Below are 14,512 nucleotides of genomic sequence, written 5' to 3' on the forward strand. Positions count from 1 at the left end.
GAGAGAGAGGGAGACACAGAATCCGAAGCAGGCTCCAGGCTCTGGGCTGTCAGCCCAGAGCCCGACGTGGGGCTCAAACTCATGAGCCCTGAGATCATGACCTGAACTGAAATTAGAAGCTTAACCGACTGGGCCACCCAGGCGCCCCTATTGATTTATTTTGAACTGAGGAAGAAAAAGCTCTGTTTTTGTCATTTTAAAGGTTTGTCCTAAAAGGCCTGGGAAAACTCATCACTGAAAAGGAAAGAAGCATTTGGGGAACTTAACGCCTTCAGATACTGAAATCTCCGACAGATGCTTGTCCTCATTTCCTTGCCAGTCAGCACACGTTATCTGTGGATGCCTCCGGCTTCGGGGCGGTGGGTGGGGACCGGGCAATAGTCATGGGAGCCACCCTTGGCCGGTCGTGGACCAGAAGAAGGGCGGACAGAGCTCATTCTAAAGACTTGAAGGGGCAGTGTCACTGAGCCCACTGTGTTTTAGACGCTGTTCTAAGTATTTTAAACACATTATCTCACTTCGACTATCACCAGTCGATGTGGGAGGTATCATGAGCCCTCCTTGCACAAACATAAACATTGAGGGTTAGTGAAATTAGGTAAATTGCTCACAAGTCTTAGCAACACTTTCCTGGTTGTGAGTCACAGCCAACTGGAGCTCAATTTTGCAAAGGGAGGTGCAAGGAGGATCCAGGATTGTTTTGCTGAACGGACAGGCCCTGCCTCTAGACTCAGGAAGGTGGTGAACGTGGATCAGGAAAGAGCTGGGAGCCCAGCAAGCACACCCCTGATGCGTCCTTCTCGCTGGCTGCGGCATGGTCTCTTTCTCTTGGTTTCTTCGCCCTTGTGGAGGATGATGGCTGGTCCACAGCTGTGGAAGTCACGTGCTACAGGGTCGGCCACCTGCCGAATCTGACTGTTGCAGGGTCTCCATTCTAAACCCTTTACAGGGACGTCTGTATCTTCCTCGTAGGGTCTGCAACCACGCGCGTATGGTTGTAAGAGTTTCTCCATGTGTGGAGGTGAAAGACGATTTCAACCACCTCCATGCTGGCCTCAAATTTCTAATTGATTAAGTTCTTTCCAGCTTATGTCTGACCTCGGCAAAAGGTCCCACAGGGAAAGCATCCCTTGATGGGCACCGAAAATACCAGCTCGAGCGGTGAAGACGGGCCTGAGTCAGCAAGACCCTGACTGAGCCCAAGACAATGATCAATCTGACCTTCACTGCCCACCTGCAGGCAGCCAGGGCCCTTTGTCTCACATTTGCCTTGTATAAACCTGGACGTATTGTGGGCCCTTTGCAGACAGTCTTTGAGATGCTAGCCCGCTCTCTTCCCGGTGTCCGCCTCACTGAAATAAATCCCTTTCTTGTGTCACAGCCACCTTTCTCTCTTCAAGTGACTGAACCCGGTCCGTTTGGGACCCCCAGAACCAGGTGCTCTCAGGCCCCTGTGCTCCGGCTCCAGAAAGACTGAGCAATGGCTTCTAGGCAAGTGGGATCGACAAACACAAAAAAGGCACCTGTTGTGTACCAAGTCCATGCAGCTCGTAAGATTTAAATTCTTGTGTATCTGAATTTATTCCAGACTCTGGGCTTGTTCTATTCCTATGAGGCTTCCAAACAAATCTGTTTGGTCCTTTCTTTTTGGGATTTCTTTAGCCTCCCAAAAAAATTATCAGATTTCTAGAAAATTTGTTGCGGAAAGCTTTCTGGATAAAAGTCTTTCCTGCATGTGTGTTTGGTCTCTTGGCATTCCTGCACCTTCCTCCCAGCTTTGAGCTATCCAAACTCTAGGTCTTAGCTTAAAATATTCACTTACAAGCTTCACTGTGCATCAGGATCCATTGGGGGAGTTTATTGAAACACACTGCTGTGTCCCCACCTTGAGTTTCTAATTTATTAGGTTTGGAGTGAAGTTCAAGAATGTGCATTTAAAATTTTTTTAAAATGTTTTAGTTATTTTTTGAGACAGAGAGAGACAGAGTGAGAGGGGGGATGGGTCAGAGAGAGGGAGACACAGCATCCCAAGCAGGATCCAGGCTCCTGAGCCATCAGCACAGAGCCCAACATGGGGCTTGAGCCCAGAAACCATGAGATCATTACCTGAGATGAAGTCAGACACTTAACCAACTGAACCACCCAGGTGGTGCATCCTAAAAATTTTTTTTTAATGTTTTATTTATTTCTGAGAGAGAGAGAAAGAGAGAGAGAGAGAGAGAGAGAGAGAGAGAGAGAGAGAGAGAGAGAGACAGCGTGAGCAGGGTAGGGTCAGAGAGAGAGGGAAGCCCAGAATCTGAAACAGGCTCCAGGCTCTGAGCTAGCTGTCAGCACAGAGCCCGACGCAGGGCTCGAACCCACGAACTGTGAGATTATGACCTGAGCTGAAGTTGGACACCCAACCAACTGAGCCATCCTGGAGCCCCAGGCGGTGCATTTTTAACAAGTTTCCAAGAGATTCCAACTCTGCTGTCCTGGGGACCACACTTTGGGACCTGCTTACCAGGAAAAGCCAAAGTCATGAACAAAGCCACTAGCATAATGCCTCACATTATTGTATGGGATGAACTTCTTAATGCAGAAAATGCATTTTTTCATTACTTCTTCACATATATTCAGCTATTCAGATTTGAGTTCTTGTCTACAACATGCTGCTTTTAAATTATGTTAGAAAACTGTAATAAATAGCTCTTTGCCTAAGGTCACCTGGCTCGCTGTCAGTTAAGCGTCTGACACTTGATTTCAGCTCAGGTCATGGTCTCATGCTTCATGGGATTGAGCCCCAAGTCAGGCTCTGCATCAGCAGAGCACAGAGCCTGCTTCAGTTTTTATCCTCTCTGTCCGCCCCTCACCCCACTCATGCTTTCTCTTTCTCTAAAAAAAAAGCTCTTCCTAGGGGTGCCTGTATGGCTCTGTTTGTTAAGCGCCTAATATTTGCTCAGGTCATGATCTCACAGTTTGTGAGTTTGAGCCCTGTATTGGGTTCTCTTCTGTCAGTACTGAGCCTCCTTTGGATCCTCTGTCTCCCTCCCTCTCTGCCCCTTCCCTGCTTTCTCTCTCTCTCAAAAATAAACAAACATTGGGCACCTTGGTGGCTCAGTTGGTTAAGCGTCTGACTTCAGCTCACGTCATGATCTCACGGCTTGTGAGTTCAAAGCCCGAGTCAGGCACCGTGCTAACAGCTCAGAGCCTGGAGACTGCTGTCTCTGTCCCTCTCTGCTCCTCCCCCACTCACGCTCTGTCTTTCTCTTTCCTTCAAAATTAAATAAACACTTAAAAAATGTTTAAAAATCAATTACATTTAAAAAAAAAAGAAAAGAAAATACTTTCTACTGTCATAAAGAGCTATCTTGGTAGCCACTGAACTACAAATGTAGATAATGTGACACCACTTTGGGAATTGTTCAGTGCTCAACGTGTGCAACCACATGTGGCAGCCTGGTGGGATGCTCGTCTGCTGCAAACAGAAATGAAATTTCCCTTCCTTGCTTTCAAAGCTTTATTTGTCAAAAGATTTGGGATACTTTTAGCACCTTTAAAAATGTCTCATTTAATTCTTCCTCCCCTTCTTTCATCTTCAGGTAACTATTAATTACTTGAGGGACACCTGGGTGGCTCAGTCGGTTTAGTGTACAATTACAGTTTGGGTCATGATCTCACGGCTTGTGGGTTTGAGCCCTGCTTGGGGCTCTGTGCCGACAGCCTGGAGCCTGCTTCGGAGTCTATGTCTCCCTCTCTCTCTCTCTGCCCTTCCCTCACCTATGCTGTCTCTCTCTTTCCCCCAAATAAATAAACATTTTAAAAAATAAGTTGACAAAAATGCTAGTTTTAAAATTCTTCTTTTCACACAGGAAAATGAATGAACTGGTTAGTCCATGTCTGCCACTTACTGAATTCATGTTCTTTTTTTTTCTCCCCCAGGATGAAATTTCCACATTTATTTTTCTTTCACGTACATAAAAAATGGCAGTGAAGTGTCCTAGGAAAGAGACGGAATGGGTGTGGTGCTTCTATACCAGCCTGGACTTTGTGCTTCAAAGGTACACTACTCCTTTTGAAAACAAAAGATGTTATAGCTTGATTTTAATTGCTAACAATTCCTTGGGGCTCCCATTTGTTTTTTATACTGTTAGTTTCTTCCAATCCGTTTTCAAACGACACACTGCATTACAAACGATGGCGACACACTGCATTACAAACGATGGCACTTAACTACTGTAGCATTTCCATGTTTACACCAACAAAAGAAATTCACAAGGCATAATAGCATACAATCTTGACATTTATTTTTTAAATACTCCTTTTATTTTATTTTTAATTTTTTAAATATTTATTTATTTTTGAAAGACAGAGAGACAGAGCATGAGCAGGGGAGGGCAGAGAGAGAGGGAAACACAGAATCTGAAGCAGGCTCCAAAGGTCCAAACTGTCAGCCCAGAGCCCAATGTGGGCTTTGAACTCACCAACCGTGAGATCATGACCTGAGCCAAAGTCGGCTGCTTAACTGACTGAGCCAGCCAGACGCCCCCAATCTTGACATTTAGTAGTAGCAACAAAACAAGATAAATAAAAAACATGGTTTTTTTCTGTACAAACATTGTTTTTTCTGTACATAACTTTGTTCACATTTAAAGAATCATCTTTGGGACGCCTGGGTGGCTCAGTTGGTTAAGCGTCCGACTTCAGCTCAGGTCATGATCTCACAGTTCGTGGGTTTGAGCCCCGTGTGCGGCTCTGTGCTGACTGCCGGCTCAGAGCCTGGAGCCTGTTTTGGATTCTGTGTCTCCCTCTCTCTCTGACCCTACCCTGGTCACACTGTCTCTCTCTTTCTCTCAGAAATAAATAAAACATTAAAAAATTTTTTTAAAAAGAAAGAGAGTTCCTCTACTGAGCACCTCCTTGCTCCCTCGCGAATCCGGGGACCCTGGATCCTGTTTTGCTTATAAGAAGGTCATTTAGAGGCCCCTGGGTGGCTCAGGTGGTTGGGCTGACTTTCACTCGGGTTATGATCTTGCTGTTTGTGAGTTCAGGCCCTGCGTCAGGCTCTGTGCTGACAGCTCAGAGCCTGGAACCTGCTTTGGATCCTTTGTCTCCCTTTCTCTCTGTGACCTTCCCCTGCTCGTGCTCTGTCTCTCAAAAAATGAATAACATTAAAAAAAAAAAAGAAGGTCATTTCATGGATTTGCTTACATAATTTGTGGTTGGTTTCAGCCCATACTGTGTTGAATAATCAGTCGAAGCTGGGAAGTGAGCTCCGTCATTAAGATAAGGATCTTCCTGGCTATGAGGAGACAGCACATACAATCTCTGTGTTGAAGCTCTTTCTGTTGGAGTCGTCTTGACTGCAATACAGCTGCTGATGCCTGAATGTTGGTTGGTGGTAGACAAGGAAGGATGTGATTTGAATCGGACTTGCTCTAACATAGACACAGGTGTAATAAAATGGTCCTGATGCCACCATCCTTTTTATAAATGCTCTGTAGGTCCCGATATTGTCATAACATATGCAAGACCTGGGCTGCTGCCTTCATCACTTTTATTTATTTATTTATTTTTATTTTTATTTTTTGGTCCTAATGCCTTCATCACTCTTAGAGATGAGCTGTCTCTCTGCCCTGGGTCCTGTTCATCAGCTTCTCTATACTCCCTGCATCAGCCAGGGTTTTGGCATTCTCCATGTTTTTGCTGGTGACCTCGTGCAGAGCACAGCAGATGGCCACCATGGTCTTATCAGACGGCACACGGGGGCCAGTGCCACCAGGAAACCTGTTGACCAGGTGTCGCACGGCATATTTACGCAGAGCTCCTTGTTGTGAAGATCCAGCGCCACATTCCTCAAGGCAGTTGCCACAGAAAATACAACTCTATCAAATCCATTCTCAGAAGTTCTATAAGGACGGGAGCCTTTTTCTTTGCAGAAGGCTGCCCGGATGTATGCCGCAAACTTCCAGTTTCCAGCAGACGGTTTCTGGAGAGACTCGGCAGAGCCTTCCAAGGCGGCTGGGTTGGAACTATCTAGAAGGGTCAGAAATGGTTTTAACCACTGACCGATGCCACGGCATCTTTAAGGGGGCTTTGACAGTCCCGGGATAGGACCGACTCCATCTCATTGATCTTCTTGTGGTGCTCTCTTTCTTTTTCTTCTTCCTCCCCCAGGAGCTTGGCCTCGAGTCCCTGCCAGGAGATTTTCCTAGGGAGTCATCCGGCTCACTCAGCCCCAGGAGCCGGCCGACGGCACAGGTTCCTCCGGGTGCACACGCAGCTCTCCGCAGCCTGGCTGCCGTAATCGGGGGGTGTTCATGGGTGTGGGGATTGCGTGCAGCAGCGAGCCCACCAGCCCCTTCAACAGGAGTGCATTCGCTTCCTCGCCTCCTCCTCTGAAGAGCTGAGGGTCCTCAGGCAACCTGTAGTGTCACGCAGAACGAATGACATCTGGAATTTAATTTTGTGATCATCATCAAAAGAAGAGTTGCTCCATCTGAGTGTGGGACGGTCACAATGTTGGTTGAGGCCAAGAGAGCATCTCGAATGATTGCCTTCTTTGCAGCCTCAAATGAGGATAAATTCCAGAGAACGCCTGTAGGGTAACAAGCTCCCTCACTTCTGCACCCGATTTTCTCAACAGTTGGAGCAAGGCAGGCATCCTCACCAACATTCTTTCATTGCTATTTTTTTTTCATCTGTAGACTTGCCCAAACAAGGTTTCAGATGGTACCAGAAGCATTCTGCCGAACTTCCCCAAATCTGTGGTCCAAGAGATCAACCAGATGCTTGATTCCCCCTACCCTACACACCTCCGGTTTCATGTGGGTGTCACCACAGTGCAGGTGCTGCAGGCGGACGTGGGCTCCCTGGGCTGATGGGAAGTGGTGCTGTAGCCGGCGAATGACTTTGGGTAACTGGGGATCACACCAGGTGAGCTCCCTAGGGTCCTTCTGAATGCTGTGTGCTGAAGCCTGTTACAATTGCTCTCCTGCCCTCTGTATTGTATTGGCTTGTCGGGGTCTGCATTGGCAGCTGCTGTGTTTCAGAGTGTAATTATTCCTTTGGTATGTAAGGGTGCTTCGTGGGCTGGATGTGCTTTGCAGATTTCCAACACCTACTGAGGCTGCGCTAAGCGATGCTGTCTGTGATCCTTGGGGCTCCACAGTCCTGTGGCTTGGGCTGCGCTACACTGGGCTGTAAGAGGTCCTCCCTATGTGCATAGGAGTGGTGTGCAACTCAGGAGACAGAGCTGAATGAAGGTCTTGCTCAAGCTGGCTGTGCGGACTAGCATAGGAACGTAAGCCTGTCAGGCTGTGTTGGAATCATCTTTCTATAAATTTCACGCTGCTGCTGTCCAAATTGTTCCATGGTGTGAACAGTCCTTTGAAGGAAGGGCCCACGTGTCGTGGTATGGCACTGATCCCTGGGTGCTTGAGGGATAATGACACTGCTTACCCTTGGGATGGTGAAGCTGGCTGATTCTGTGCAGCCACCAGGGTCAGTGGGGACCCTACTCTGCTGGTGGTTTAGTACCGAGGGGCTGGTCTGTGGGGATTGGAGGTCTGCTGCCTCCAATTGGTGACTGAGCCAGTCTGACTTACAGCTGTTGCAGAGCTGAGTCTCTGTGCAGAGCATCTGCCTGTGAGCTGGTAATGTGGTGGAGGAATGTGCACTAGGGTTCAGTGGTTGGGAGGCTGAGAACCAAAGTCACCACCCAGAGAAGTTCTCAGTGACCCCCCTGAGGGAGCCACACCTGTGCTGATAACATAGGAAGGAGACTGCGCTCTAGATGGAACTGAACCAACTCTTCTCATGGCCCCAGCGGCTACTGATGGCTGACCGGCGTTCAGCCTTCAGCTCTTGAATTCTTCACGGAATGGTTGTTAGTTGATCCGATGAATGAAGGCTGCGGTCTGTTATCTGACTTACTCAAATTCTGGCTGTTGTGGAAACTTCCTGCTTCCTGAGATCCACTGTCAGAATTTGTGTTGAACTGGAGTTACCCAGTGATCTTTCATGGAGAGAGGGGTGTTCTGGTGAATATTCTGGCTCTGGGCCATTGAGATAGTTGTTGTGGTGGACAGCACCAGACGCTAGGTTTGTGTACACCAGTATTTGGCACACCTGTCGGTCTCCAAGGAACTGACTTCTCAGTTGAGCGGGTGGCTGGCCATACTTGGTGATTCTGCCCCAAGCCTGTGTCTTTCTAGCTGACTGGCAATGATCTGCCTCTCCACTTCCAAATCTCAGGCGAGTCATTGAAACGGAAACTGCTGCTGCTGTGATGCTAGGCTAGACTAGTGGTGGCTGTGGTAGCGAGTTCCATGCATTCGCCAGCAGAGGCAGCTTCCTGGAGGGTCTGTGGTTGCCACCCCCTCCACCACCCAGCCCTACTGGAGAAAAGGCATTCTTCTTTCTAGGCGTTGCTCAGGAGATCAGGGACAATCTGTGCCCAGGGGTCGCCGCTGTGGCTGGCACCTGAAATATTTTGAGAAGTGCCACAGCCAAGCAGATGCCTGCCCCCTCCCCCGAAGCGGCCTTTCCCCACCACTCCCGGGGTGCATGGACTCAGCCTGGAGTCCCCTATACTGCCCAGAGCCCGCCGCCCAGCCGCCAGCCCACCCACGCTGAATTCATGTTCTAAAATAACAGTCATATCCGAACACAAACATTTATATCCAAATTCTCGACCCTGTAATGGAATTGTGCCCCGAGCGCCTATTTAACTTCACCTTCTCCATATATGAAGGATGCCTAAAACCAGGATGACTTTGAAGACAGGGTAAAGTGAAATGATGTCTGAACCACACTCCAAACACACAGTTGTGCACGTTGTACAGTTGACTCTGGAACAACATATGGAATTGTGTGCGTCCACTCATATGTGGATTTTCCCCAGTAAGCACAGCACCACGCTGTAAATATGTTTTCTCTTCTTATGATTTTCTTAACACTTTTCTCCAGCTTGTTTTAAACGTACAGTATATAATGCATGTAATGTACCAAACACGTGTTAATCAACTGTTTATGTTACTGGGCTTCTGGTGAACAGTATGCTCTCAGTAGTTATGCGTTTGGGGAGTCAAAAGTTATAAGGGTATTTTTTTCCCTGGTGGAGACGGTGGAGTGGGGAGGGGAGTGGGTGGGGCTGGGAGGGGAGTTGGCACTTCTAACCTCTGGGTTATCGAAAGGTCCACCGTACCAATAGAAAAGACTGAATCAACAAACATGCAGGAAAAATTCGGCCAGCTTCATGATTTTATTTGAGCAAATTCGGTAAAGAAATTGCTCCAAGCAAGTTCTCTGAAAAGCTCTGCATACACACTCAATTTTTCTGCAGACCTTGGAAATGGAAATTTATTAATTCTTAATGTAGAGAGCTGGAGTCGAAACATGAAACCACTGAGCTGAATTTGTAAAATGATAAAGAAGTATACGAGAGAGAGAAGTTTGTCATTGGCTCTTCTTTGGTCTTTTGAAAAGGAAAAGTATTGTCCTACGAGCACATTTAAGACTGCAAGATGCCCATGAGCTCTGCAGGGGTAAATCACCCCTGCACCCTGCCTGCACCCCCATGGTGGCTTCCGAGTGAAGTGTTTGTGGGACTCTGGAGGTCATGAGGAAAAAGGCTGGGTGGCAGGCAGAGCCGGAGAACACTGCATGTCACAGATTCTACAGCTGCGTTTTGGAAATCAGATCGTCTCTATGAAAGTGGCCTCTTCGGAGAGGCAGCAAATGCAGAGGCCAAGGAAATAAGGGCTCAGAAAAAAGTGAGTTCGTTCTTGTTAGAAATTTGGGGTTTTACCATAGACTTTGTTTCTACGCCATTTGCTTGGTATTCCTTCTGAAGGGGAAGGACTAATAGAAATTTTTTTTGTAGTGTTTATTTTATTTTTGAGAGAGAGAGAGGGAGAGAGAGAGAGAGAGAGAGATTGAGAGAGAGAGGCAGAGAGAGGGAGACACAAAATCTGAGGCAGGTTCTAGGCTCCAAGCTGTCAGCACAAAGCCTGACGAGGGGCTTGAACCCATAAACTGGGGGATCATGACCTGAGCCGAGTTCGGATGCTTAACCAACTGAGCTACCCAGGGACCCCAAGAAGGACCAATTTTAAAATTGAAATATCTTCTGGTGTGCCAGGATGGCTCAGTGGGTTAAGCGTCTGATTCTTGGTTTTAGCTCAAGTCATGATCTTATGGTTCATGGGTTCAAGCCCCGTGTTCAAGCCTCTGTGCTGATGGTATAGAGGCTGCTCTGCATTCTCTCTCTCCCTCTCTCTCTGCCCCTTCTCCACTCATGCTGTTTCTCTCTAAATAAGTAAATAAACTTAACAAAAAACCCCTCACCCCTCCTCCCCTGACATGTCTTCTGAGAAGTTACTTATCTTCCTGCTTGGAAACCTCATCTAACATGGTAACTTACCTGGAAGATACTTCTTGTCTACTAACTGCCTGGTAATAATTTTTGGTCAAAAGTAACACAGTATGACCATGTACAAAGAGAATGGTGTAAGCTCTCTGTTATAAAAAGGGAAATATGGGATCAGAGATATGCATCTCCCTCCAAGAAAGGAATTATCTTCAAAATGAAACTCTGAATCAAATCACTGACTCAAGTGCTTATTAATGCCGTGCCATGAAATGGCTTAGTTTGTGCTGATACAAAAATGAAATTTACAAGCGTCTGAACTCTATCAAGAGCTTGGGCTCACTGATGGTCCAATCTCCAGGGAAGGTCCAGAGCAAGACCAAACTTAATTATGTTCTGTGGTTTTCCTCCTTATACTTAATATAAAGAAATAAAGACTCTTATTGTCAAACTGTTTTAGTTACAGAGCTTTATAAACTTTAAACCTTTTTTTTTTTTTTTTTTAATTTTAGTTGAGAGAGAGAGAGAGCGTGAGAGGAGGAGTGGGAGAGAGAGAGAGAATCTTCAGCAAGCTTCATGCTCAGGGCAGAGCCTGACCCAGGGCTTGATCTCAAGACCCTGGGATCATGACTTGAGTGGAAATCAAGAGCTGGATGCTCAACCGACTGAGTCACTCAGGCGCCCTGAGCTTTATAGATTTTTAAACCTTTAAAGTCATATTAATGTCAAAGTTTCTGCCAGTGTTTTAGATAATTGTGAAGAGGCACAGTAATCTGTTGGGGTAATAGATAATAGTGGTCCCTCATTCACTGATGGCAAATGAACATTTTGAATTTAATTTTTTTCCTTGCCTTTCTGGGTTTTTCATCTGTAAAAAGCTATGAAAACCCCAGCATCACTTTTCGTTGTAAGATGACCACTATAATTAACAGCCTCTCTTGTGGAGATATTTACAAACTTAGATTTAATTAAAATGCTGCTGATAGTTTCAAAACCTAACATAGTAGGGAGCTAGATTTTCATAACCTATGAGGAAATAGGAGACAGATGTGTGATTTGAGGAGACATTCAGGGAATCATCCATTGAATTATCAAGTGCTTACCATATTAAGCTCCTGTCCTCCTGGGAGCCTCATTCTAGATTACTAGAACCAAGGCCTGGCTTCCCAGTGTAATCTGGGCAGGTACCTTGCTCATGTCTGATCCTCACATCTGTTTACCCTCTGGTGTGGGCATATTTTATCAGTGAGGAAAGAGGCTCAAGCTAAGAGGCTGATGTCCATCCACATCTGTTCCAACAGGGCGGGAACTTTGCTTGCTCTGTTTCCAGAACAGCGCAGAACTTGGAAAAATGTGTGTTCATATCTTCTGCTCATTACTTACCTGAATATTTGTTTTTTGGGTGTTGAGTTCTTTATATGTTTTGGATACTAGCCTTTTATCGGATATGTCATTTGCAAATATCTTCTCTCATTATGTTGTCTTTTAGCTTTGTTGATTGTTTCCTTTCCTGTGCAGCTCTTTATATTGATGAAATCCCAATAGTTCATTTTTGCCTTGGTTTTCCTTGCCTCGGGAGAAATATCTAGAAAGATGCCTGTGCTCTCTACTAGGATTGTTAATGGTTTCAGGTCTCATGTCTAGTTTCATTTGAGTTTGAGTTTCATTATTTTGCTCGTGGCTGTCCAGTTTTCCCAGCATCATTCATTGAAGGGACTTCTCTTCTTTCTATTGCCTATTCTTGCTTCCTTTGTCAAAGATTAATTGACTATGTAATCGTGGTTTATTTCTGCACTTTCTATTCTGTTCCAATGATCTATTTTCTACTTTTTGCCAGTGCCCTTTGTAGTATATCTTGAAATCTGGGATTGTGATACCTCCAGTTTTTTTCTTCTTTTTCAAGATTGTTTTGGCTAGTTAGGGTCTTTTGTAGTTCCATACAGATTTTAAGATTGTTTTTGTTCTGTGAAAAATGCATTAAATGTGTAGATTGCTGTGGATAGTATGGATATTTTAACAGTATTTGTTCTTCCCATGCATGAGCATGTCTTTCCATTTCTTTGGGTCATCTTCAATTTCTTTCATCGGTGTTTTATAGTTTTCAGAGCATAGGTCTTTCACATCCATGGTTAAGTTTATTCCTGGGTATTTTATTATTTTGAGTGCAACTGTAAATGGGGTTGCTTTCTTAATTTCTTTCTGCTGCTTTATCGTTAGCATATAGAAATGCAATGGATTTCTGTATATTGATTTTGTATCCTGTACCTTACTGAACTATTCATCAGTTCTAGAAATGTTTTGGTGGAGTCTTTTGGGTTTTCTCTATGTCGTATCCTGTCATGTGCAAATAGTGACTGTGGTTCTTCTTCCTTACCAATTTGGATTCCTTTTATTTTGTTTTTGTCTAATTTATTTGTTTTTGTCCTTTTATTTTGTATTTTATTTTATTTTGTCTAATCTGATTGCTGTGGCTAGGACTTCCAGTACTAAGTTGAATAAAAGTGGTGGGAGTGGACATCCTTGTCTTGTTCCTGACTTTTGGGGGAAAGCTCTGTTTTTCCCCATTGTGTATGACATTAGCCATGGGCTTTTCATAGAAGACCTTTATTATGTTGAGGTATGTTCCCTCCAGACCCACTTTGTTGAGGGTTTTTATCATGAATGGAGGTTGTACTTTGTCAAATACTTTTTCTTATTAGCAGCATTTAATCGCTGAAGGGACAAGGGCCAGTGATTGTCATCTCTATGTGTTTATATCCATGATGGTACCTGCAAAATTAGAGTCTAAATGGAATTTCATGGCAACAATTCTAAGCTAAAAGTATAATCTTGGCTTAAATCTCAGCTTGGATATTGTAGCTTCTACCCAGGAATGATTTGATTTTTGATCCTACGGTTTTTATTCTTTCTCTTTTTGAGGTATCATGTTGACTGATTTTGTGAATATCGAGCCACACTTGCATCTGTATAATCTGCAAAGTTTTAACTATAAATCTGCAGATGATTTTACCTTAATTACATGCAAGATTTCCAGTCTTGATTCTGTCTCCACATGACAGTAAGAATAAGCCTGTGGACCTCTTCCCTTGAAAAGCATGTCAACTATGCTTGTTGACCACAGGAAGAGCTCCACCAAGAATCTTTGGGCATTCAAGTAGCTCACCAGACCAAAAAACCTCCTGAGATATTCAATAGCATTGAGTGTAGGAGTCAGGTCTACTTTTCTCTGCAGTAAAAGACTGCATTCTTCAATTTCATAACTCATTCACCTCCATTCTCTGCTAACCAGAAATCTGCGGAGATTCAACTACGAATCTGGTGAAACGGAGGCCTCTTCCAGAGGTGTTTGGGTGGGGCCCTGGGCAATTCAACTACGTGTACTCATTCTTGTGAGATCATTCCTAGGTAGGAGCTGGAATATCCCTGATACTTAGGTCAAGATTATACTTTCAGCTAAGAATTGTTGCCATGAAATTCCATGTAGACTCCTTAGTTTTGCAGGTTTCATCATGGATATATACATGTGGAGATGAAAATCACTATTAAATGCTGCCAGTGGCAAAGTATGTATGCACAACTGTCTCCATGAGACAGAAGCAGGAAAATGTTTTCCAATAATCAGCATCTTGAATTTCAGTAAGAGCAGATGACAAAAAAACCCCACAAAAAACAAAAAAATAAACAAAACAACCAGCTCATAAAGATACTAATGAGCCCCATTACTACTGAAGTTATAGGGACTTCATGAAGTGGCCTTGAGTGCAGCATGCAGGAAAATTATGTGTGCGGCTCCTGCTTCTGAGTGTCCCCGTTTACCCCCATCACAGCCCATCGAATGTGTGTAAGAGAGCCGGGGACAGATAAGTGCGAGGGGCTGGCTGCAGGCAGAGACGAACGCCCTCAGGCCAAGGGCATCTGTGCAGCTCAGAAGCCACCAAGTGGCCACAACAGCACCATCAGCATGAAGGGTGGGAAGCTTTCGCTCGAAGGCTTGACACCTATTCCAGCTTTGAAGATGACTTGAAAGTCATTAGGAGATGCACCTGCCCTCCCCTCCCCTCCCGGAGATGGCATGCATTACTCTACAGAAGTCTATTCCACAGCTCCTGGGTGCAAAAGCACAATGGCTCATCCTGCCCTTGTGGAGCTCAGCATCTAGCA

At 45.2% G+C, this 14,512-nt stretch overlaps 1 pseudogene; it reads right to left on the reverse strand.

Moving 5' to 3' along the window:
• Positions 1 to 730: 730 nt before the first annotated feature.
• LOC120235653 lies at positions 731 to 11,548 on the reverse strand (annotated as a pseudogene).
• Between the last annotated feature and the right edge of the window lie 2,964 nt (positions 11,549 to 14,512).

Source organism: Hyaena hyaena, unplaced genomic scaffold (genome assembly GCF_003009895.1).
Source record: "Hyaena hyaena isolate Hyena2069 unplaced genomic scaffold, ASM300989v1 scaffold_135, whole genome shotgun sequence".
Classification (NCBI taxonomy): Eukaryota; Metazoa; Chordata; class Mammalia; order Carnivora; family Hyaenidae; genus Hyaena; species Hyaena hyaena.